At 39.6% G+C, this 27,280-nt stretch overlaps 1 long non-coding RNA gene across 1 annotated transcript in view; it reads left to right on the top strand.

Annotated features, from left to right (window-relative positions):
* Nucleotides 1–17,941, top strand: part of LOC146314105 (uncharacterized) — a 106,861-nt gene extending 88,920 nt beyond the window's left edge. The window contains exons 2-3 of the long non-coding RNA XR_014771936.1: nt 12,003–12,094; nt 17,478–17,941. This is a non-coding gene — a long non-coding RNA (uncharacterized LOC146314105). The remainder of the gene's footprint in view (nt 1–12,002; nt 12,095–17,477) is intronic.
* Nucleotides 17,942–27,280: the final 9,339 nt, after the last annotated feature.

Here is a 27,280-nt window from a genome sequence, read left to right as displayed (position 1 = left end):
CCCAGCCGGACTGAGCTTCCTCTCCTCTTCTGTCTACCGCACCATCTGTCTCCCCCACTCCTCTCTCCTCTCCCCTGCTCCTCAGCCAGCGGAGCTACATGAGTTACGATGATAATAATGAATTATAAAATACTACGTAATTTCAAGGTGTTTCAGTGAAAAACATAACCAGTCACATGTCTGCATGACATTTTTGGTTAATTTTGCTTTTAATTAACCAACACCCATTGACTTGTAACTAACCAGTTAATTAAAAATACTACAAAAAGCACAAATTGTCCTCTTGGACAGATTGGCGGCCGTGTGCCAGACATGTCAGACAGCCTCAAGTGAACAGAGAGGCTCTGAGAGAGGAACACATAAGATTGCATCTCTTGATCAGAAGTGAAAGGTAGCTGTGATGTTGCTTCATTTTTGAGAGCTGTCCAGCAGTAGTAGTCTCTCATAGCCAGACCCATCTCCACAATGCTATATCAGCACTGCAGAGAGGTCTGACTTCACACAGTATTATTCTGCTATAGGGGAAAAACCCCTGTGGCTGGTTTGTATTTTTTTTTAAATAATCACAGTCATCTTGGGCAGCACAAAGACCAGGATGCAGTGATGTACACAACTCAACAATAAATATGTTTTTAGACATTTTAATGCAGAAATGTTACACATTGTTGTTTTAGTCTAAAGACACACATGTGTAACCAGTCCAAAAGCTCCTTGTGTTTACCTGGTTAATGGTTAACCACTGACATCCATAATGCTGACATTAGTAGCTCGCTTTAGAGCAGATAAACGTGCAGTTTTATCCATTCCTTACACTCTCTGCTCTTGTGTTCTTGGTTCTGGAAGGGGCTTCAGACAGACACCACCCTCCTCACTTTTTAAACGTTGAGTAAGCCCCATGGACACCACTTCATTATTTGGACAACTCCAGAGTTTGAGAGAATGGTGGTCATGCCTAGTTACAGTCGCTAAGTTATGATTGGACAATCTGTGTTCGGGGATTTAGCTAATAGTCATTTGAAAAGGGAAATTCAAAAGTTATCCAGAGGTTAATAGGCAATTGAATAATAAGGCTGTTCAATTTCAAGTCTTTGTATCCTCCAAGTTGTGACTCATTTTTCTTTTATAGAGAAAATCCATTTTTTTTTAACTCAACATTCAATTTGAGTATAACAAATTGAAACTTCTGCAATTCTTTGCTTGGACTAATTTCATCTCCCACCAACCTCTTTACTCTACAACAAACCTTCAGTTACTCATCATTGTATTTTGAATATGAACACTAACTTCAATATTGGTTTCACTATTAAAGACTTAACACTTTTAACTATGAAACCATTTGAACATACAGGATAGTCACAAAAGAAATACATCAGATGAAGAGATTAAACATTATTCCAATACATCCTACTACAATACATTCTATATTTAGACCTGGGCTTGACAGAACACCAAAGCCAGTGAGAGTACAGGAGGGCTGTGTGCCCAATTTAATTTCTTTTCTCTTTAAATCTGGGTTTTAATGCTGTGGAAACATGCAGCACTGACAAAAACTAACAATCCCTGCATATTCATAGCTCATAAAATTAAAGAATTATTTTATGAAAGTGCAGAGTGAAGTAGTTTGCATTAAATATTTGGTTTGAAAGAAATCTTTACTTGCTTGTTGCAGTAATTAATGACACATTCTCAATCAGAATATCTAACTAATTGAATTAATAATCAAGTGGTTGTGTGTATACGCTGTACACAGTATCAGGGTGTGTCTGTATATTTCGTTGTGTTTTTGTGTGTGTTTTTGTGGGGTGAGGGGTCTGAGTGTCACTCTTTGACAGTGCAGCCTGGCTCTAGCAGGGATTTAGTGGTTTTGATCCACAGTGTGAGTGACCACTGGGCACACAGACAGGACAGAGGGTGTAACCGGCCACAACCCCCCCTCCAACTAATCTACTCACAGAGTTATCTCCTGCTAAAGGAGCTTACAAAGCCACTGTCTACCCCAGGGGGTTACCCCAGATGTACATTAAACTCCACACACACAGACACACACACACTCTGATGTCATTTGTTCTTGAAATTTTACGTTGTGATATCTCCAAGTTGACAATAAAAATACCCAATGCGTAGGAAAAAATCTACTATATAGAAAAGCAGCAAAGAGCATAAGAGTACTTGTAGGAAAGAAAAATCAAGATCTTATTTCCCATCCCTGACAAGAACAGCACACGGCAAGCGAGGGGTACCAAGGGAAATCTACACAAGTTCCGCTTATCCTCTGTAAATGCATTATCTCATGGAGATGTTGTAAAGTTATTCCAACTGTTACAATCCCTGTGCCTCTAACATCCAGCCTTTTCCCCAGTGTTGGATATTTAATACATTGTGGACTTGTAGACAGATGATCCCTAAATAAATATTCTGTCCCACTTTGCATGCTGGGATGGTGGTAATGCAATAAGCCTGTGTAAGCACAGGGCGCACCAACGGAGTACTGATCCCAATTCTGCTCGTCCAGTATGTTAACAGGGTGACCGGCTGAGGCTAAAAGATCACAATGAATGTTTAAATCTAAAGAGAGGGATTTTGTCATTCTCTTTCACCATCAAACAGCACTCTTTGTGCAAGGAAATACAGCAGCGTATGTTGGTTGGCTGGTAAGTCCAGCACTTTGGTAAAGACTCACATATCCAACACGTCCTCATGCCTAGACGCAGGGGTGGACTGGGAAAAAAAATATAATGTCCTTATTGGTGAAAATATAAAAATTGTATTCTTAATTAGTGCACATATATTGTTTTAAAAGATGACTGTTGAACGAAAATATAAAAATGTTACAATTGTCCCCAGTCTCCCCTATCAAAGTAATGACTTAGTATGTAAGTCATTCCTGAGAAAGTTTCTCATTATATTGAGATATAAAATCATTATTTTGATATTCTTACTCATTTTTCAATAGGGTTTCTCAGTATAATGGATTACTGGATCTTCTTTTTCACCCACAAGGTTGTTCTGCTGTATCACACTGCCTCTGGTACAATGAGGTATTTGTTTTAACCATTTAAACAGATTGCTGCTTCCTACACAGCAATATTTCTGATGAAAACGGGCTGAAAATGTCTCAGCAACTATCAGATGGACTGTCATGACATTTGGCAGATATATGGTGCCAAAAGGATGAATGCTAATGACTTTGGTGATCTTCAAACTTCTCGTACCACCATGAGGTTGAAATGTGTGGTTTTGCATGAATTTCTTTTACTATTATTCTAATTTACAACTACACTACAAATAGGCCCTAACTACAATAACTGATTTTATTTTATTTTGATAAGATTTCTAAGAATAAGTCAGGATGTCCAGCTGTCAAATGTCTGAAAATGAGATCAAAACAGTTCATATCAAAGAAATCTTGCTTAATGTGGTTAATTCAATCACAAACCAATCAAGTACCATATAACCAATTAAGACTCCATACTAGGAGACTAAATTACTTAAACCTGGCTCACATGGGACTAGTATTATCAGAGGACCTCTAGTAATTTGAAATTATTGTGGAGGTCATCTGTGATCTTAATCCTGTGTGAATCTGCCATGTCAATAAATTGTAAAATAAAAATTACAAACAACGAGGTGCTGTGATCTATTTTCAGTCCCGTGCAAATTGAGATTTCTAGGATTTTTTTAGCATCTGTTTTCTGTTGTCAGCTGAACAAGTATAATATTTGATAATTTATAATTTTGAACAGCAGTCAACAGCTGTACTGTGCCATCGACTATACTGACATTTAAAATGAGCAACAATGACAGGAGCAACAAAAGCTGTCATATTCAAGTTCAGCCACAAAACAGCTGTTGTTTAATCTAAGTGAGCTGTAAATGCGTATTTTTGCTTGTAACACATGCAGAAAGTGGCTAAAACGGCTCTAAACTATATTACAAATGTGGCTGCTGAAGAACAAACGCTCCACTTGTGAAGCGTTGATGATATGCAGAGCCTTGACATCATATCCAGTAGATAATGTCAGCAAATATGAGTAAAATACAGACTTTGCTTATCCCTTGCAAATGTGCCACACAAACCACAGACGTGGGGGTGACACACGACAAACAACTATGTCCCTTGGTAATACTAGTCCCATGCAAATAGAGCTTAGAGGTGTTATTTTAGCAAAACTAAATACTATAACCTTCAAGTTGGGAGGCATGTGCTAACCAGTGAGCCATCACACCATCTGATGTCTGGTCAGGGGGCTCTAGTGATGGAAAAACTGATCATGGGGTCAACCACTTTGATCCAGACTTACAGTCCCTCATCGAGCATTAAATGAGTTTCCATAGAATTTGGTTCAAATATTCATGTTCCCTAGACTCTTAGATCAACCTTCTATGTTAACAATAAGAATAATCAAGCTGTTTCCAATGCAAGACAATTAATCAGCTCATTATGTTAATTACTGAAACTGTCCTTAGCAACCAAGTCGAATTTTATCCACTAGGCCTATAGTGGCGTTCATAGGAAACAACATTATGTTCATGAGTCAGGTGATTTGTGACAAGTGAATTAAATGACGCAGGTTACTACTCAACACTACAAAGTCTGTTGCAGCTATGTTCTCTACCACCCTACCTTGTTCATCTCCTCCTGTGTTGTCTGTCTGTTCCTCTGTGCAGAGTTTCAGAGTGACAGAGACACAGAGTGTCCCCAAAGGCATAGTAGAAGCTGTCAGTCTCCTGCCTGGGGTGTGTGTTAGAAGGGGAGACGGAGAGACACTGGGCACTGCTGCCAGACGAGCACTGACTGAGATTACAGCATGCGTGGAAATAAATGACAAAATAATAGAAAAGTGCAGGATTAGAGAGCAACTGACTATATGTAACAGGATTACATAATTACGACACAGAAAAAGTAACTGTAATCCAGTACAATGTAATGAGATTGCAGTTATATTTAGCAAAAATGGGGATTTTTTGCAGGATTACAATTTTAAAATGTTTTAAAATGAAGAACAACATACTACCATGTAGTCGAAGTGAAAACAGCTAATCTGGCAGTTGGCAATTAATTACATCTTAAAAAATACTTTCACCAGGTAGAAAATTTTCCATTATCTTGTCTCAACATCTAATTGAAAGAAAAATCACTAATGTTTGCTACACAGACCAGCAGTAGTTCAAAAGTAACAGAAAGTAATCAAGTTACATTACATTTAATATTGTGATACTTAGATTAGGTTGCTGACTACCTTTTTAAGCAGGTAATTATTCATTTTAAAATTTCAATGTTACCATGCTATCCCTGGATAAGTATATAATTCTCCACTGATGGTCTGGATAATTGCTGCTTTATTCATATATTAAATACTTTGGCAGTAAAAAGTGGTGGTGGACCAAACCACTTCAAGGCTTTTGAGGGTCTTTCAAAAAATATTGTGTGCTATTGTATTGTCACAATGCTGAATCTCTTTAACTAAGACAGTCGGTCAACAGTGGTTATATTTTAAGTTTTTGTTTTCAATAATTGCTAGGGACAATTAAGTGTTCCCTGGATATTGGTTGGGACATGTTCCTACATCCCTTCTCAGTTCTACACCCTGGGCATTATCCACCCACAGATGCTATACTGTGAATGTGGGCATTCACTGTATTCACTGCAACTTGATTTAGATTTGTGAAGAATTTTGTTTATGTGTCACATTTTGAAGCATTGATCCATTCCTGTCTCACTCGGTTCCTGAACCACTTTCTGTCCAAAATAAGAAAAATACAAATCTAAAAACAGGACTCACGCTGACGAAAAAAACTCAGAGCAATAGCTTGGCATCCTTATGGTTTCATCATTATGAGATGTGCACAGCACGTCTGTTGTCGTGCCTTCTTACTGGCACCCTCAGCCTCTACCCCGCAGTTTTCACACTATGATTCAACCAATGGGCCAAGGTGTTGATATGAGCCTTGATGACATATGAAAGCATGAGGAGATGAGAGCACGTGGGAGGCTTTTAGATCCAACATTAGCCGTTCATGGGTGTTTTCTGGCTGTTTTTGCTGAGTCTTCACTCCCACTGTTTGGAGGTGAGAGCCAATGACTGAGAGGGAGAGGGAGAGAGTAAGAGAAGCCAGGCGAGGATGACTCTCTTACATAACGTCTGCTGCTGCTGCATGACACGTTTGGTCACGCTCCGAATCACTACTCCTCAGTCCACCACCACCGAGAGGTGTGTGTGTGCGAGACAGACAGACAGACAGACACAGACGGTGCTGAGAGGGTGGTCTGCAGTCCTGCCCATGGGTGAGCAGGGGGATGGTTATTGATTGTACAGCTGTCGCTTTTAATTATGTCTCCATCCAATCAATGCAAAAGGCGGCAGGAGCCAAAGTGACATTTCTCCACTCTGATTACTCATGTCTCCTTTGTGGCTCCACTGTCCTCTGCTTTCACCCATCTGCAGTCATTTTGCCTCAGATGTTCCACCCAGCTTGAGCATATGGAGTCATTCATTTTGGGGGATGCACAATGGCACAAGTGACAAAAATGGTAAATTTACTGCACTTATAAAGCGTTTTTCTACCTTAACAGGAAAAGCACTTTACAACTGACCCTATCCAAGCCCCGCCCCTTTTTGCTCTGTGCTGTTGAGCAAGCTTGGTATCTGGTCTAACCGTGGTCAACATTCTCCTGTTTCCTGTTAATGATATGTGTGAGGCTCATCTATGTCTATGTCTATGAAAAGAAGATGGTTTCAAGATGAAGATGGTCAAAAGATGCTGCTGGGAGATCTGTAGAAGCATCACATCTTAAAGACAAACTATGCAGGACTTTCCCTATTACACAACACAAAAACTCATGTAGTGATAATCTTGTGTGTGTGACGGGGCCACCTCTGTGCCCGCAGAGACCACGCTCTCCACCTTTACCTTTTATATTTACCTCTCTTTTTTAATTTAACAAAAAAATGACATAAATCAACAGACAATGACAAAACAATAAACACAAAACCTTTCACCTTTAAAATGTCTTAAAATGCCTTTTATACAATTTTGATAGGGTCTGATTGCATTATGAAATTATTGATACTTTAATAGAGTTACATTTATTTCAGCCTGGCCATAATGTATCCCAGCATACCCACCTAGCATGTTGCATTGTGATGTGTGGGCTAATGTTTCATCTCTTTATCAAAAAAGTAGCTTCTTCCAGAGGTATTAAAGCTACTAGTTTTTAACTGGTTATGAAAAATTCTCAGTATATTATTGATGTCTCTATATGACCTACAAGCAAACGACAGCATCTGTGAGAAAATCAGCTATATAGTTATTCTTAATGGCTGCCATCGGGTCGGATTCTCTTTGAAATGAGATGAAACAAGCCTGTGTTTACATTTTCCCAGGCAAAGTTACAGTGAGTAGGATTCTAGCCAGAGAGAAGATTTTTATTTCCATAATCTTGTTCTTGACATAATATTTTGTGGTTATTACAGTGGAAGCAGAACTGCTTTTGTCTTCAGGGGCCTCCGTAATCAACAAATTATGAAAGTCCCACGTCGCAGCTTTAAGTTAAAATTCCTTCTGTTGACGGTAGTTTTCTTTTCTTTCTTGAAATACGTCTTAAATTGCATCCATAATGGTCCTAAAAACTGTTTTAAGTAACATGTTGAAACCTTCAGAAACCTTGAAGAAGGTGTTCATGTACAGTATCAACTGATTCATTTTCTGTACTGACAAAGTCAGATGACTGGAGGTTGGAACGCGTCCAAGGTTTGGATGTGCATGAAACTCTCCAGGTTGAATCATCAGAACAAAAGATGAGCAACTGTGTTAGAGAATATCTGGTTCTTTGATAAAAAAGTCAGAGGTACACGCCTGTGGACATAAAAGAGAGAAGTCAATTATGACTTAAAAGTCGTAATAAAAGCTCACTAACAGCAGACAGGAGCTAAAGATTGTGGTTCATAGAACCTGAAAATGTATTTGAGTCAGTTCACTTTCTCATTCAGTTTCGATGAATGTTCCCAATTGCTTCAAAGAAGCATTTTGATGGTAGTTTTAGAACCGTCTGCCACACCAAACTGACAAAAAACAGTATTTCTCAAAAGCGATTGAACTGGTGGTCATCATATTAACCTGTAACATCAGTAGATCATCTAGGAGATTCTAGTGTTTTGTTATTGAGGAACACTGAGGATAGTAAAAATTATAAAACATTTTAAAAAATATATTTTATGTGTTCAAAATCTGTATGTGTAGTCTATATGCTCATTCTAACATGATATCAGGTGTGTAGACAAAAACAATTTAAGGAAGATAAGGTGTCAACAGACACCGAATAGATGCTCTGAAAAAGACAATTTTATGTAAATACAATTGGCAAGTTAAGATGCCTTTTATTATAAATATTTAACTAGCTACACCACTATTTAAATGATCAATATTGTAAATAATTAGATATTGATGTGATTGACTGACTCAATCTTGCATTTACACCTAGCAGACATGGACCTCCTTAGTCACTTGATGATTACCCAATGTGCTTTTTTCTTAAAGGTCCGGTGTGGACGATTCATGGGGGTCAATTTGGAGAATATGGCAGAAATGCAGTAAAATATACAGATGCGTGTTTTATTAGTGTATAATCACCTGAAAATAAGAGTTGTTGTGCTTTACCTTACCTGAGAATGACTCTTTTATATGTACACTGCTGTGTTTCGCTGCCTTTGTAGATTCTCCTTCACACCTAGAATGGGAGGGTGAGACGAGGTGTTTGCAGTCTGCAAGCTCACCACCAGATGCTCCTAAAGCTGGCCCTTCAACTTGTTCATAATTTCAATTAATCAATTGTCAAAATAGTTAGCAATTAATTTAATAAGCGATTAAAAATCCATTAATCGATTAATCCTTGCAGCTATCATTCATAATGTTTACATGACCTGCCAAACACAAAAAGACTCTCTTATTTACATTAATAACGCTAACACGTAGTTGGAAATAACTAACAAGTGTATCAATTGAACTGTGCCTCTATTTTCACTACAAACAGTCCCAAATTTTAGCTTGTTACAGCAAACTTCTTGAAAGTTATCTGGAATTAACAAAAACATAAAATAAAGTTACAACATTTTTCAAATTAAAACTTCAATGGGAAAAAAAATAATCTTTTTTAATTCAGTGCATTTTTCAGTGCTCCTTTCAATGGAAAAACAGCTACCAAAAGAGTCCTTTTGGTCACAACAACATCCACTCTGATCTGCATTCACTGTGAAGATTAGATAGTCTTCATCTCTCACTCTCTGACAGCAGTGAGCACACTGTACTCCATATTTGTTGAAATCCGTTTGTGCATGCATACAATGTATCAAGGTAATTTCCAGAGAGGAGAATCTTTGCTCAATTTATGTCCTGCATGTAGATATTGTGTCCTTTGAGTGGCAAAATGAGATTGACCCCTGCAAGCTATAACAAATTTAACGAAAGAGGATTCACAATGGCAGTATGTTTGTAATTGTGACTCCCAGTGTTTACCCTATTAAAATTGAATGCTGCGCTAAATCAAATGTTCCTGTGAATAATAAAGCTCGGGACTGATGGAGTGGGCACTGCCGAATTAAGCAGGCAGTAATTGAGGTGGTGGTGGGCCCAGGCTAACAATGGAAACAACACAATGAACTACAGCCCATCCAGATTAATAGCATCTCTTGTTGATTAATTCCAGGTCAAAGAATAATATGAGCAATGCTCTCTGCTTGCCACAAAAAAATGTGCTTTCATTCTGTATCTCTTTTCATGTCTCTTTCACATACTGTCCTTGTAACTTCGTCTTTCTATTTCTTCCTCCTCTCTCCCAGTCTCTCCCTGTTCTCTGAATGAGTGAAGTGTAGAGGTAGCCGAGGCTGAAAGACATAATTGGATCCTTGAATTCTTTATGGTAACAACACTCCCATCTGACTCACAGCATTTCCCCATTACCTCCATTGGACTCTAAAAGCTTTTATATCTGCACTTTTTGATTCCTACAATGTTCAAATCATATCACAGCTGTTGGCATACGAAGGAGTTTCATTACCTGTATGCATTTGCAGTACATTTTAAAGAGATAGTTTGGATTATTTGAAATGGGGTTATATAAGGTACTTATCAATAGTCAATGTATTTGATACAGTTAATCCCCAAAGTTAGGAGAAGCAGAGAGGAGTACCACAACAGACGCAATGAACTGCAATAAATGGAATCAGCAACAAAACGTATTTTAACCACTTAAAAAAGGTCCACCTAAAATCAATATCATTTTAAGTGTACGCTATATTAAGAATATTTTCACCTCTTTACTTTGCCACCAGACAGCCTTTTCTGACAGGAAACTGCCATTATAAAAGCCAAATTAAAATGAATAAAAATTGAAAAAATTCCAAATACAACATACACTTACAGTTCTCAGCCTAATAGTTCTCTCCAAACCAACCAAACTCCATCAGCAAAATCAGTCATTTTACCTCGCAGTATACAGGAGTTGCTGGTCTACCACTGCCTGAGTCTGCTAGTTTCTGTGATTTATTGTGTAACCTCAGTTTTTTAAACGTATAGTTTGGATTCACTGAAGTCACAGAATAACGCAAACAGACAGACCAGCAACTCCTGTTTTTTGCAACGTAAAATATTAATTTCACCTATGGAGTTTGGTTTGGACAGAGCAACATTTGGCCTGTTAACAGTTGTGTCCAACAGCAAAGTAAAGTGGTGAAAGTATTCTAAATATAACACTTAAACTGATATTGATTTTTTAGGTAGACCTTTTTGAAGTGGTAAAAATACCTTTTGGTGCTGATCCTGTTCACAGCTGTTCCAGCTGCTTTCATTTTGGTGCCTCTCTCTGCTTCTCCAAACTGGGGATCTGCTGTAGGTAATCGATAAATTACTCATCAACCCCTCATCAAATGATCCAAACTATCCCTTTAACATTCAAGGTAATCTGTAATTATCTGAAGGCTGCCTCTGTGTACATGATAAAACAGCACAAACACCTGTCCGGCACACACCGTCTTTGGCACAATCTATCCCATTGTCCTGGGTAATTCCATTTGTCTTGGCTCGTACGGTGAAAAATGAGTGTGTGTAATCCAGCTATAGATGTGAGAGAACAGATTTAAAGATGGAAAAACACTCTTGTCAGCTGCACAATTCAAGCCCCCTGGTAAAAACTGGGAGATACTTTCAAATTCTTCCACCGCCGAGAAAAAAAAAAATCTCTGGGGAGTGCCATATTTCCTGCCTCTCAGCCATTTTGTTGTTTGGGATCACACTAGGACAACCATGGCTTACTGACCCTCATCTGTTTCCATGGGGACAGAAAAGCCATTTCTGCCATTACTGAGATTAGAGTCTTATCTGCTTTTGTTCTATTTTGGAATAGCTCATGCAGACTATCTGGAGGCCCGCTGCCACTGCTCCACCGGCTTTTATCACAGCCACAATATCTACCTCTGATATCACTACCTACAGTATAAAACTACTGTTAAACTTTTAGAGCTGCACAATGTTCCAGCACTTTGCCTGAAAACTGGTTTGTGGTGCCAGAATGGGAGCTTGATAACAGCTTCATGGCGTGTTAATTAAAACTACACACTGTAACTTCGCAAAACGCTGAGTTTACTCAAGTTAGGTCTTTAAAAAGTGCATTGCAGCTCCTCTCTTAACAGAAAGCCCTTTCTCTTGTGCTGTTTAGGGTGTCTGCATTTCAATTTGTCACTTTTCATGGGTGGAGAAGTGACCCGAATTGCATTTTAGCAAGTAGTGTGAATCTACACTAAGGCTGAAACCAATTCTACAAATCCCTCACCGATCCAATTTTCCACATCAGTATCTTTGGTGAATACATTCCTCCAGTGCAGCCCAGTGCATATATATTCTTTTTAATTTAAAGCCACCACCAGGAGAATATTGACTGTAGGTCCCACAGCAGCAGTGTTTTACATCATGATGCAAAGATGACTCACCGCTTGTTTCTTTCTCTGCAGGCTGGTGAGAAAAGACAAACTGTACGTACACAAAAGAAGTGACACGCAACTGTCATCATACACGTGGGATACTGGGACAGAAATAAACTTTGGTAAGGAGGTGAATCCTGTTCGTACCCACGCAGACATGCTCTTTAAGAGAAGTCAGTCATTCGGATTGATTGGTCAAAATAACTCTCTCTGATGTAATTCAACTATTTTATAGTGTTTATTTTAACCATATTGTCTGACATATTTTAATTGTGCTTGTTTTAGTATCATTTTATTTATTTTTGTTTTCATCATACAGTATGTCTACCTTATATAAAGACATATCTTATATTAGTTATCTGTTTATATACTGAATATGGTTCTCCTTTACTGAAGTTTTACATGCTTTTTATGAACTTAATCATTTAATCCTGACCAGAATAAGAGTATAGAAAATGGATGAATGAACTGATGCTTCATTTTAATTGTTACTGAGGTAATTATGACAATATATTGTGGTATGGATGTCATCATATTACAAGAATCCTATCACCAGTGGTGTGTGTAAGCCCTTTTGAATGGGGTGACCAGAGTAGGGCACATACACAGAGGTACTATCTGTATCTGTTTCTGTCACACAAATATCTGTGTCTGGCTTTACATCAGAAGTTGGTTGGGCTTCTGATTGATGAAATTTTAACCTACAGATTGTCTAATTGTCTGTGTTAAACTGTCTCATGCTACAGTTTTCTGTATGATCCTCATACATTACATATAACTTAAGCTCCAAACAGAAATGAGTTGTATTTCACACCCACATCCAAAACAAAAAAGAAGCAAAGGAAAAGGCAAGCTGTGTTAGTGTTGATAGTCCAGGTGGAAATGAGGAGTGGAAATAGAACAGAAGGTCATCACAGTGTAAAAATAAAAGTTAGAATTTCATGGCTCCATAGTGCATGTTTTTTTTCTTTAAAAACTGCAGTGTGACTGAGTAGCAAGTGTCTATGACAAAAAATCTGGATGCTTTTTGAATTGCTTTTCTCTGCCCTAGAAAAGTCTTAAATATAAATGAATCCATTAATCCAAAATTCTTAATCAAAGGAGTCATAATTGACCTTGTTTGCAGTTCAAGGTGTCCTGTTATAATGGTGGCTTATGGGGAAAATCCTTCTTGGGCCTCAGGAGAATTATTTAGTGTAATATTGAGAGTGGCCACTGGTAAAAAAAAAAAATTGGAAGCAATGCCAAGCAACAGCACCTTTCTTTCAATCTATGACTATGACACTATAGTTGCCTCTCTAGGGTCACTTTCACACGTGCAGGGCTGTCCATTCAAGTTTGCAAGGACAAATAAGCAACACACATTTGGACTAAAGGCACAAAAACTACTTGGTTAGGTTTAAGCAACAAAACTAACCTACTTGGCTACGTTTAGGAAAAGATCATGGTTTGGGTTAAAATAAGTAACTTCACGTTATGTAAGTTATTTTACATCACATCACCTACAAGTTATGTTACTTACATACCTTACATACCCAGGAAGTGCGCTGACCTTTGAAGCTAATTTGACATAGTGGCCAAAACGTTTAAATGAAAATGTCATATGATGCACATTGACCCAAACAACTAAATCTTTTGTCATATATCAGTGGGTGAAACTGGAATTTAGTTGATTCTGCTGGCAGAAGTCACCAGTGCACGATGCAGAAGATGTGGGTAATTTTATACCCGAAAGTTGGTTTCATCCACCACTGAGCAGCTTTCATAGGCTTTCATAGGCCCACCTCAAACACTGTATCCAGTATTTATTGCATCCATGGTTGCAGACTGTAGCATAGCATTTTGAGGAAACATGTCATTCAACCCGAAAACTGCAGCAAAACGGTCCTCATGTGTTTCAGGGACATGTTTGACTTAAGTGCCCCATGTTTGATTGAACGTGCCCCTGGGTTCACACGGGACACGCATCCTGGTCTCTTGGGGGAAAATCTGGTGCTTGCATCCATCCAGCCCACCTCCTACGCCAACTTTCAAGGCAAGTCAAGTCAAGTCAAATTTTATTTGAAAAGCCCAATATCACAAATCACAATTAGCCTCTGGGCTTCACAATCTCTACAACATGTGGCATCCCCTGTCCTAAAGACCCACAAAAAAGTAAGGAAAAACTCTGCTCAAAAAAACCTTTTACCAGCACAGAGGGGCGCCTCCTGAAATGACGAGTCATAGTTTGAAACAAAAGCTGAGTTAGAACAGCCTGGTGTTGGTTTACATCCTTAGCACAGACTGAAGCAAGGTAAAGGGCAAAATCTACAGTAAAAGCATGTGTACCCTGGTGTTAGCTTTCTTCTCTCCAGCAGCGAGTGTGGGTCTGTAGAGCTGGAAATATCTCATCATTGTGCTCCACTGTGTGACCGTGGCAGCATAAACACATGTTTCAGACACAGAAAAGGGCATGTTGATCAAACCCCAGTGAAAGCTAATGATCACCACTTATGGAAATGTGACATATGGGTAGAAAGTGCATGCATTGTAATTAAGAAAGCTATGAATAGGCTTGTAGCAGGGTGTCGTGGTTGGTCATATGTGCTGCCCTCAATTTCATACTCCTCTCCTCAATGAAGCAGCTCCTAATGACCTCCTCTTCACTCCGGCTCCTCTCTCCTTCCCTTTGCTTTGTAGACCGAGCTCTCACAGTTCCCCCAGGGGACCCAGGGTATAGAGAGTCTGCGTGCTCCGTGTGGTGATCAGCGAGTCTTAGAGAGATCCTGACAGCCAATCATCTGTCTTCTAGTGGCGTCCTGCTTGGCTTCACATTTCAGCGGGGTGCCATTTCTTATATTCCTGCCCGGAGAGATGTTTCATGTTTGGAATGGACTGGTGGTTTTTCTTTGCCCTGACATGCTGCGGAAAGTGACTCTGATAGATCTGCGCTGTGTTTATTAGGAGAAAAACTGCAGAGCTTTGTTTCCAGCCATGTATGCATGCTCAAGTGTACAAAAATTTCCACCCCGCTTCCAGAATCAGCATAGATTAGTTACAGAAGAAGAATTTTCTTGTACTTTTGCCCCCCGCCCCCCTCCTCCTTCAGCAGCCCCAGTGTAAAGGGGAAAGTTTCCTATTAAAAATGTTCCCAGAACCAGCTCTGTTAGTGTGGAGAAAATACATGAGGGGAGTTAATGTGATTTTGGCTGAGCAGATTAGAAATGTCTTTCATGGTCACATTCCAATATTAGTCCAGAGCTAAGCCTTAATATGTGTTTCTTTTGTGCTTAACCTCATAATGTCAAGAGACCCATAGTCACTTCTGGCATGAATATTCTCTTCCACTGCCAGAGAAGTTAGCGTCTCCACTCATCTAAAGCTGTGTGGAAAAGTCGGGGTTAGGGGAGTAGCATGTGGCGAGTGGGGACGTGAGTGTTAAAATGGACATTTGATGGATATTTTGAGCTATGACCATAGAGAGCAGAAGAAGAAGTGAATGTAGCCTCTGGGTCTGAAAAGTGAGGCCAATGCGGAAGTGCCTCAAACCTGCATTCTTTCTAATGACCAGCAGGGAGCGACTCTGCTGGTTGCAGAAAAAGGTCCAGTTGTATGGAGTCTTATGGGAAAATTAGCTTATTTCTCACTTGATGTATGACCTCAGTAAATAGTTTGCTAGTTTGCTCAGATGCTAGTTTCAAGTCTTCTTCAATTCAGCATGATGTTCAGCTTGTAAATGATGATCCCAGTTAGAATAAAATAGATTATGAAACAGGGTACACTTTTGGGCTGCGCTACAGTGAGATCAAGTCATTCAGTCAGGCAAGTCATTCTCAGTGAGCCTGTGCAGTGCAACACACGGCACACAAAACTCAGATCAAAGTGTCCAACTCGACGATATTGATCAATTATGGATCAACATTCCAGTACTACATGCCTATTTCTCGCTAAAATATATTTTTTAGAAAGATCACAACTGGGCAGCTGGGTCATGTCTTGAAGGGATCACAAGATTTGTGAAACTCTTGCAAGATTTGTATGTGATGTGTTTTTAATTATGCACATTTTACAAAGGTACTATTATTTGTAATGTGAAAACAATCTGGTTAAGATATGAATAGGCTTAGGGATTAAAAAAATACCTGGTTACAATCAGGGAAAGATCATGGTTTGGGTTCATTATGTTTCCAGTTTCCAGTGCAGCCTTCAAGAACTTGGATCAAACCGAGAAAGGAGTGATAAAATATGGATCAATAATCTGTTACTACATTGCCTAATCCTTCCTTAAAATGTTTTTTTTATAAGCAAGAAATTTCAGTGTACTATTTAGTTGTAATACAAGAAAGACTGCCACTATGTGACCTGGTCAGGTCTAAAAGGCAATACAACATTTGAAAAACTCTTAAAAGATTTGTATGTATGTATACATTTATTGTGCATGTTATACAAACTAATTATATTTCATAGTGTAACAATGCTGTGGTCAAAATATAGGTAGGTTTAGGGACAAAACACACTTGGTTACTGTTAGGGAAGGATCATGGTTTGGTTTAAAATGTTTCCTGTTTCCAAGTCTCTCAAACCTGAGATCAAACCGTAATATTAGGCACTGCTGATTAAATATGGATCAATACTCTGTTACGACATTTCCTATTTCTTGCTTAAAATGTGTTCAGAGCCATATTTTGGTGTACTATTTAGTTGTAATATGCGAAAGGTTGTGACACGACTGGCCGCCAGACATCAGAACAATAGCTCACAAACCAATAGGTGACGTCACTGTGGCTCATCCACTAACACATTGTCTATGGCTTGGACTGCTCAAGAAATGCTCCCACGGTCACACAGTCCAGTCTACTCAAGCACACACTACAAAAAGCCCAGATGACGAGGGAGAGAGCGTGCACAAACAAACAGACTGGAGTCGATGGCCCTCGCTCATGATCTGTCCTAACAGACCGGGAGTCCTGGCTGACAGCGGGAGCCAAATCCTCAGAGTAAACATGAGCGGTGACTGATCCACATTCAATTTAGATGACCTCCGCGCTGCCGCCGCGTCCCACGGAGGGAATTCAGATGCCTCAATCACGCCGCACTCTCTCCTTAACTCAATCCAAGAGGGATTAAGCAACCAAATCAATTAGGAGCTGCGGCTAAGAAGCACAAGTCTCCCACTATCTCTTCCTCCCTCTCACTTCCCCTTCTCTGTGTGTGCAGCCAAAAACAAAAGGTGCTTAAGTGCATTATATAGAGTAGGAATGGTCATTGGCTTGTAATTATGAATAATTACAGCTGGATAATTGGAACCTCTTTCCTGAAACTCTTTTCAAATGGTGCGCATGTGACTCACAGCTAAAGGTTTAATTCTATTAAAAGCAACATATTCAACTACTACTTAGACAGTATGGCAGAGACTGTTCAAATCTCTTTTTGTGTCTAATCCCTGACTTTTCTACCCTTTCTCTTTCTCCCCGATTTCCTCTGTGAGTCCTTCTCTTTCTCGACTAAATCTTTGTCTGTATGCAGAGCCTGTTCTGTTCTTGCCTCTTCTTACACCTTTCTCCCTCCCTCCTTTTCCACCCCCTCGTTCCCCCGCATCACTCTGGCCCTGGGAAGAATACAGAAGTTCTGAGGGAAACAAGTGTGCTCCGGCGGCAGGATGAGAGGACCGGGGCTGTTTCTGAGTGAATCCTCCGTTTCCCTCTCTCACAGTTTCTCTCTCCCCCTGTCTGTCTCCTCCTAGTCCAAGAGAATCAAAGGAGATCAGCTCCCTTACAGCCCTGTCTTAGAGGGGTTTGACTACAGAGGAAGGAGACTGAGGAAGTGGAGGAGGGGGGGATACTGATCTGATAGAAGTAACTCAGAGGGCAACACAGAGAACATCACATGAATGTAATGAAAATACATTTAGTTTGAAGACTGATTGTATTTCTATATTAGAAAACCAATCTGGAGGAGGTTGTATTGTGTATGTTGGTTGTACACTGCCTGCCAGGATGTCTAAGCAGTTCTTTGAAATAAAATATAATAGCCTCATCTTGACTGAAATGATTCAAACCCATCAACAAACACTTTGCTTAAGTTGCTTTAAGGTAGAAAAAATCTCATTATCCCACACTGCCTGACTGTATCACATACTGTATATATTCTGTATCCGCTTGTTCCACCTCTTCACTGAAGCTATATGATGTTTACTGACTGAAATATTCAAACCCAAGACTCTCTGTTCTTTACAGTTCCATCAAATGGAAATACTCTAGATCTCTAGGTTTTTCCTAAATTCGGGTTGACATATTTGGTATCTTTGAAACTTTGAGGTCTCCACCAGAATTTAAAATAAAGCTCTGCAAGCAAAGTTTGGCTTCACAGTCAAGGCTGTATTGACAGTGGGGCAGGTTTAAAATATCAGAGCGGCTCTTATATCTATTGAAGTTACTTACCTTACTCATTCTGGTAATCATATGCACCACTGAATGTCTACAGTCTACAGTCACACTGGAAGCTCTGTGAGGCTGTACTTGAGCTAAATGCTAACAGTGGCATACTAACATGCTCACAGCGACATATGCAAATTCTTCTGTTTGGGGTCTCTCACATTAAAACAGTAACATAAGATATAGTCTGGTGTATAGTCATGGGGATTGTTTTGTTCACTTCATACAACAACAACATAGCTGATGAAAATCGATCTGACATGAGTCAGGCAGAAATCATGTTTATGGATGAGGTAATACTGAAGTTTTATTCACGTTTATTCATGCATTTAGTCATGTTGGTCAACTTTGTTCCTCACTTTCTGGTGTATCTGACATATTCCATATGTCTCATATGTCTGGAAACTTTTGCGATAATGTAAGTACACAAGTCAACAAAATATGTAACATACTGTATGTCTAGAAGTTTCATGTGGAAATGTTACATATCATAGCATTATGTAGGCCTATAGTAATAATAGGTATAATGTTTACCAAGTTCAACCTCAGAGTTTAGCGCGTTAGCATGATAATAACAGTACTACCAGTTCTTCAGATTATTCTGAAACTCCAATAGTCCAAAAAATGTCCCGCTGGACTAAAAGCCCATTTGTCTGACAACTTTTAGTCCCAGAAAGAACTGCCCTTTGCTCCAAAGGCCCGTCACTCAGAAAATACACACTCTTACTCTTTGGACTGAAATATCTTCTGAAATATCCTCTATATTCAGGTGACCTTCATCATCATGATAACAACAGTCAGGTGACCTTTGTTGTCATGGTGACAATAAGACATAACATGTGGTTAACATTGTGAAATTGTTGCAGTTTAGTTAGGCTTAGTCACCAAAAATACTTGGTTTGCTTCATGAAAAGATGTCAGTTTGGGTAGAAATAATGTTAGTTATGTCAGTTAAGTTACTACACATGTTCAGAGCATGTGTTCAGGATAATGGGCTGTTAGATAAATGGGCTTCTGGTATAATGGGACATTTTTTTTCTACTACTGGAAATTTGGAATATTGGATCATGACATGGCACTAACATTTGTCAACTAGCACCAAACATAGAAAACACCTGAGATTGATGGGAATGTAATTTATCATGCAGGTTTAGACAGATTATGGTGCTAGATGAAAAGTCGTAATAGGAGATTACCTTGTTATTAGCTGAGGAGTGTATATGTACATGTGTATATGTATCAAATGCCACGAGAATCAACCTAATAGCTGTTGAGATTTTGAGTTTTTACTTAAAACTAACTTCATTTTGGCCTTTAGAGAAAACTTCAGGGGATCACAAAAGTCATTACAATTCACCCTCTGGGTGCCACGGATATCTGTTGTAGATTTCATGGCAATCCATCCAATACTTGCTGAGATTTAAGTCTGGCCCAAAGTGCTGGACCGACTGACAGACTAACACCATCCCTAGAGCCATGCCAGTAGTGTGGCTGAAAAATGTTCATTGTACCATCAGATAAAACAGAAAGGAGCTCTGCCTATTTGAAGATTTTCTTTGAAGTTGCACCATTTGTCAGCTACATCTTCAGCACCAAATGTTGATCATGGCAGTGCAAACATACCCAGTGAGCCCGAACACAGTGAAAACACTGTGGCTTTGTACTATGTACTTGAAAAGGAATCTCATTGCCTCAAATGCATGTTTTTCAATGGCCCCGTATTTCTCATGAAATATGGTGTGAGTCAAATATGTAAAACTGATTCGCCTTTGATTATCCCATCTCAATGTGATCTCTCATACATAAACACTGACTCACGGCTGTCGTTGGCACACCAGCCTGTCCCCTTGTCGCGCAACGCGTCTGTATTTGTTTGTATGTTTATTCCTCTCTTTGTCACTATTTCTCTGTCCATCTGTCTGTCCATCTGTCTGCATGAGTAATCAATAGTCTCTTCATTAGACAAATGGAAGGAGATGGGAGGAAGCTACATCAGGAAGCCAATCAGATAGCGTAAGTGGGAGGGAAGGACATTTCAGATCCAAATCAGCTGCAATGAATCACAAGGGCACAGCTGATTCATAGGGCACGGCTTGATTTAGGGCTGGATAGGTGTGATTCAACACAAACTGGCTGCACTAAATTGTACCTTAGTTTTATACTGAGGCATGAATGACTTTTGACATTTACTAATGGCTACAAACTTCAGTGTTATTTACATTTACACATTTTATGGCACATGGGCCCACACGTGTGCACACTGACAACCACGCAAGTTCACATAGGATGATGTTGTACTTGAGGAGATGGGATGCTGGGAAGGTTTAAGGCCATAAATGTTTGGATTGTAAAAAATAAGTCCGGGAGTACGTTCTAAACACAAGTCATTACAAATAAATTTACAGCAATACAATGTAACTTTTGAAATACAACAGTAACACATCCTCTTTTGTTAAATAAAACACTGACTTCACAGGAAATAAAACACTTCCTTGCTTAATTTAGTGCACTCGTCAAGGTGACACCTGCACCATCCCTCCATCTCACCTCCCCCGGGCTCTCTATAATGGAACTTTCCAGAGAGAGATATACAGATCCTTTTGAGTATATCTTAAAGGGACAGTTCACCCCATAATTAAAAATACATATTTTAGCTCCAGCCTGTAGTGCTATTTAACCATCTTGATTGTTTTGGTGTGCATTGTAAGTTTTACAGATATCAGCTGTACACATCTCTGCTTCACCAAAACTCTGCAACTCACACCAAAACAATCTAGATGGATAAATAGCACTACAGGGAAGGGGGAGATATGTATTTGTAATTCTGGTGTAATTTAATGTGAACTGTACTGACACTGAAAGAGTTACAATCATTGCTCCTCAGTGAAATAACAAAGTGACTCCATAAAAAGAAAGTCTATAGTTTTCATTCTGTGCATAAACTCTAAAGATCACAATCTGACTTGGCCAAACTGAGTGGGTTCATCCTGCCGTGGTGATTGTGTGTAGGTTTATTGCCAGTACTGTGTCCAAGCAACAAACCTACATGCGAGAAATATCCCTTTGTTGCAACTCAACAACAATGTCCAGAGACATAACATGAGGGAATTTTGCTCCAAAAGCAACTATGGAAAATACCAGAAGGAAGAGCCAAGCAACTTTTGTTGTCTGCTGTATTGAAGAGAGAGATTCTGACTCTGCTCAAAATTGTTGTTATTGGCCTGGAATGTTTAAGTATGTTGAAGTTTTTTCCAAGACTTACTTAAACACCCCAACCAAAGGTCATTCAGGTGCTGTGGAGTTTGTTGGCCTGTAGGCCGATAGAAGTGGTTGCAATGGACTTTTTAGTCCTAGAACCATCATCACAGGCGTGATAATCTTTTGGTTCTTATGCATGTGGGCAGCCACTATCATATTTGTCAAGCAGGGTAGCAAAAACAAGAGGTTAGACTTAAAATGCAGAGAGGAGGCAGAGCAGATGCCGTTTAAATGATTTAATCAAAATGCAAAGTCAAAATACTGAAAGCTTATGGAGGTAAAAAAAAAAAAAATAGTCCAGAGGCAAACAAAAACAGGCTGGCAGGTAATCCAAAGTCCAAAAACAAAGACAAGCAGAATCCAAAAAATAAAGAAAGTACTGGGTAAAGGCTGGAGAGGCTTGACTCTGAAGATGAAGATGACCTGGCAACAAAAGGGGGAAAACCACAAAGACTAAATACATAGGGCACAAATCTGGGAAAGGTGACATGAATTTAGCAATCAAAAAGGCAGACAGAAAGTAAACAAGACTGTTACGAAATAAAGGCAGATAATCCAAAGTCCCAAAACAAAACAAGCAGAATCTGAAAAACAAGCAGAATCCACAAAAAAAAATGCATAAAACACTGGGCAAGGGCTTGAAATGCTAAACTCAAAACTAAATACACAGGGTGCAGACAGGTGAAACAAATAAGTAATCAAAAAGGCGGGGAAAAACTAAGACAGGAAGTTAACAGTTACATGAGAAAAAGCGCTTACAAGATGAAACAGGACATAACTGGACAGAAACCCAAAATCATAATAATGACAAGAGGCAGGCAGCAACTATGAAGGATACGTGTGTAATTTGGCTAGTTCACGTTAGCTTTAGCTGAACTTTATGCATTTTTGCATAGAAGACAAATTGTACTTTTGGGGAGGGCCTGCTGCAAGGTCTGTAAATATGAACAGTGACCAATAACTCTTTCAATACAGATAGGGCATCTGAGTATAAGCGAGAATGAGATAGCTGAAAGCCTGCAGACACACCCACATGAACACATTCTTTCTCCCAGGGTATGGGATGAATAACACCTTTCTAGTGTCTTTCTTCCTTTGTGTCCTCTTCATTTAAATGCTGAGAAGTCAGCGAGTGTTACGGAGGAAGAAGGATCACAGCACATAAAATACCAAAGGATGTGAACCCAAGCCCTCGTTGGGGAATTTATACACGGGCGATGAAAAATGGCTGCCTGGTAGACTACATCACCTGTTCCCACCGCAGTCTCTGTGGCTTACTGGAGCACCTCATCCTGAACTGTTCCATTTTCAAAGTCACTGCCTGGTTCCATATTCATAACCATTCCTGTATGAATGTCCAATTCCATTTCAGCCCATAGACAAATCACCTGCTTAGACCCAGAATGCTAACCCCGTTCTCTGTGCATTGATTGATCTGTCTCCTATCTCCCTGCAGCAGCTTTATTTCAAATCTGAAAGCAAACATTAGCGGCCTGAGCATTACCCTTCTCCCTTATATTCTATCTCTTTCTCTCTGTGCATTACGTCTCCCTCTCTTGCTATCGCGTCCAGGAATCATCCGTCAACGCAATGAGGGAATAATAGGAGCTCCTTCTCGCTAGGTCGAAGTGACTGCTGTACCTTCTATTACGACTGAGACATGAGCGATTGCCTTGAAGATGGAAGGCAGGGAATATGAATGAACTGATCTTAGCGAGACAGAGAGGGGATGGTGCTGGTTTTACTGGTAGCTACACCTTTGCTTAAGCACTGGGAGCACTGGGATTTCTCCCATCGATGATGCACTACACCTCCAACGAACCTGAGAGTCATTCCAGGGCTTTGATATAAGACAGCGTCCCCTCTTCTCTAATACACATTGGCTTTATCTTCCAAAGGGGGGCAACTTCAATGAAATGTGCCTGTTCTCTTTTTTTCTCCATCTCTTGGATGGCATCAAAGCTCTTTTCCAAGGGCCCCTTGAAAAACAAATGGTCTCCCTCTTGAAAGCATATGGCACTGGTGTGTGCGTGGTAGAAATAAAGAAATGTCCACATGATTTATGTGCCATATGATTTCCAGTACAATTGCAGGGAAGAACAAAAGGGAAAAAATGACTCGTGCTTCAGCATTGTGTTGTACGTCGCTTTGAAAAGCAGGCGTTCTCTCCGCAAATGAAAGAAATGTGTCATCTTTCTCGAAAATTCTCCGAGCTTTCATTACTTTGTTTGTCCCTTTGCGCCAGCTTTTGTTTCACCCACTGCCTCTGAAGTAGTTTCTGAGGGGCAGAGGGCTTCATTGTATCTTTCTGTGTCTGCTTTTTCTCTCTCTTTGTCATTATCCTTATTCAAAATCTGGAGGCTGACCTTTGTCTCTGTTCCCACACAAAAAGTTTGAATAACCAAGATGAACCATCTTTCTTCCTTCATGTCTGTGTGAGGTGGTGGGTGGAGGGAGGGGGAGTCATATCAGGATGGGTCATATATGCTGTAACCTTTTCTGAGCTTGAACCTCAGCCTGGTACATATATCATATAAATAGTACAGTCATTTAAGAGGCCCAGTATATTTTGTTGACAATGACATAAAGCTAGGTAATATGAAAAATCTATTTCCTATGAAACCTTTATAGTTCTTTCCTCATACATCAAAGGGATAGTTTGGATATGGGGTTGTATGAGGTATTTATCCATAGTCGGTGTATTGCCTGCAGAAGATGGCAATCGGCACGCCCCCAGTTTGAAGAAGCAGCACACTGGTGTAGGAGGCTAAGCAATGCACTGCTGTGGATGGGGACAGCAGAAAAGCATATTTTAGCCATATCTAGAATATGTAACATTGCCCTCAGCAAGTCTTTTCCAATTGGAAACCCTTGCTATATGCGCCAAACAGTACTCTCTCCAAAATAACCAAACTCCATAGGTGAAATCAGAAATTTTATCTTTCAGAACGCTGGAGCTGCTGGTCTACCACTAACCTGATCTGTTGGTTTGTTTGTATTATTGTGTGATTATAGTGAATCAGGACTTACCTTTTAAAACACCAAAGTTACACAATGACACAAACAAACTAACATATGAAGGCAGTGGTAGACCAGCAACTCCCGTCTTCTGCAGTTTGGTTTTGAGGGAGTAACATAACAGCTGTTTCCTGTCAGAAAAGGCTGTCTGACAATAAAGTAAAGAAGTGAAAATATTTTAAATATAGTAAACACTTACAATGACTAGGGATGCGCCGATACCACTTTTTTTCAGACTGAGTACAAGTACTTACATTTGGGTACTTGCTGATACCAAGTACCGGTAAAATTCTTACAATTACTTTCAGTGGATGGTCACTTTCTAAATGTAACAAATCATTGTTGCTGTTTTGTGCAACAAGTGTAACCATAGTTAACTATACACATTACATTTTTAGGTAATTTGTAGTAAGTTACTTTACTGATTTTGTGTTCCTGTGCAGTTTACTGTGTATGTGATATATTTCAGTATAATAATTTCACATTATTATGGACTTGTAGAATTAAGTTTACTATTATAAATGGTGTTGTATATGATAATTATTTCACTATCATTTACAGCATTTTAACTAGTATTTTAATGACACGTTTACATGCGTAGTATTTAAGTTTCTTCTTCATGTCCCTCTTGTCTAAGAGCTAATTGGTTCCTACCTGTCATTGTTTAGGGGGGACAGATATAAGTGTGGGGCCATGTGTGCAACAGTTTTGTTGACCCTGCTGTGAACTCTAAAGAGTGAAGTTGCGTGTCCTGTGCTGTCATGCCGTTTTGGTGAAGAACAAGTACACAAAGAGAAGTTGTAGCAGCTTATTATGAAGAAAAGACGGTTACAGATTGGTGGCGGCGGTGTTTTTTTTAATTCGTCTTCGGATCAATTCTGCCAGGACTTACTGGACAGCGGCTGTGCATTTGTTTCAGTTTTACATGGACTTGCATGGAAGTTTACGGACAGTTTCCAGAGTCTCTGCAGTCATTAATGGATGATGTTGAGGACAACGAGTCTCTCGCTCGTGATGACGACGCGTCCATAGGAAGAAGGTAAGCATCAGCAAACATCATGGCGGTTCTTTTGATGTTTACTTGTATGGAGCGGCTTCTTCTTGTGACTTGGTGTCGGATGTTGGGTATTGGAGTAGTTTTATGAGTACGAGTACATGAGGACAGTATGTGACTGATACCCGATGCTGGTATCGGTGCATCCCTAAATACGCTGACTTTTTTAAGTGGACCTTTTTAAAGGAGAAATCTGTAAAATATTTACTGTAATAAATCATGACTGTGGCTGTATCATGTTATCAGGCATTAAAGCTAAGTTGAAATACTTGCTCTTCTGATAATAACATTACAGCTGCAGTGTTCTTTGAAATTTCTATTCCAGTGAGCAAAGTCTGTTGTTGTTGTTTGCGCATTTCACTATAATTTATAGGTTAAATAAATGCCAAATGTTAATAGAATGAGTTAGGATCTGTTTATGAGTCATAAGAAGTCATTAAGAAGCTTTTAGAAGTAGTAGTTTATGACATGAGCAATATGTTGTCTTTGGCTCCACCTTGCTATTTGGACTGTAGTACTCATTTTTAGGAGGCGCAGTTGTTACATACTGATCCTTTAAGTGGCTAAATAACCTTGTGATGCTGACCCTGTCCGTGGCAGGACATTGCTTAGCTTCCATGCTGGTACTCCTCTTTGCTTCTCCTAAGTGAGGCCTTGCCAATTGACATCTACTGTAGACAATACACTATCGACCTCATACAACACTACCTAAAATAGTCCGACTATCCCTTTAAATTTCAAGGTTATGTAAAGATTAATATGCAACATAATGTCTGAAATCGTGTGTAAATGCCTTTCACCTTCCCATAAATGGAGCACATGCAGGGAACGTGAGCACTGTCCATGTGTATGCATGTGCTTAAGACTGTAGTTCTGCAGTGCATCTGGCCCACATGAATTATTTGTGCGAGGCAACTGTATGCCAAACTGTATGTGTCTGCGAGTACGCGGTGTGTTCTCTCTCCACGCAACCATCTGGCCAGAGTCTGAAACACTTAAGTATCACACAGTCAGCCCTGCCAGGTGTCAGGGTGTCCGGGCGCCCAGGTGGCTGGGGTGTCTCGCCAAGACCTTTTCCCCGTCTGGCATCAGACGACTACACTTTAAAGCAATATTTCACTTTGATATCAAGGGTTTTAATTTGGGTACACTCATCCTGACATGACTCAATGAACAGTCGACCTTTGGCCTTAGCAAGATGTGAATGTTTGTTCACATGTAACCTTTTCAAAACACTTTTATAAAAATTCTATACTCAGCTCAACATAAGATCCCACTATAGGATAATAACACCATGTTTATGATGAGGTCTGAGCACCAAATATTTACTGTCATCAGGTAAATAAATAAGCACAGCCTTCCATTCCTATAATAAGCCTTATTTCTGATTTTGGTTATGTTTTTGTTCTGTGTTTTTTTGAAGTTTGTTTTCCTGGCACTTCAGCTCTATTACTGGAGACAGCACAGGAGAGAGCAGACAAAAGGAGTACAGTAACAATTGTTGTGGAAAGAATTCAAGACAGCTGATACCTTTGCACAATGCAAGATCTTTGCAGCATATGGAC

Source organism: Lutjanus erythropterus, chromosome 15, assembly GCF_056507025.1.
Source record: "Lutjanus erythropterus isolate fLutEry1 chromosome 15, fLutEry1.hap2, whole genome shotgun sequence".
Classification (NCBI taxonomy): Eukaryota; Metazoa; Chordata; class Actinopteri; order Lutjaniformes; family Lutjanidae; genus Lutjanus; species Lutjanus erythropterus.
Note: the sequence above shows the minus strand (reverse complement) of the source record. Positions and strands in the feature narration are given on the sequence as shown.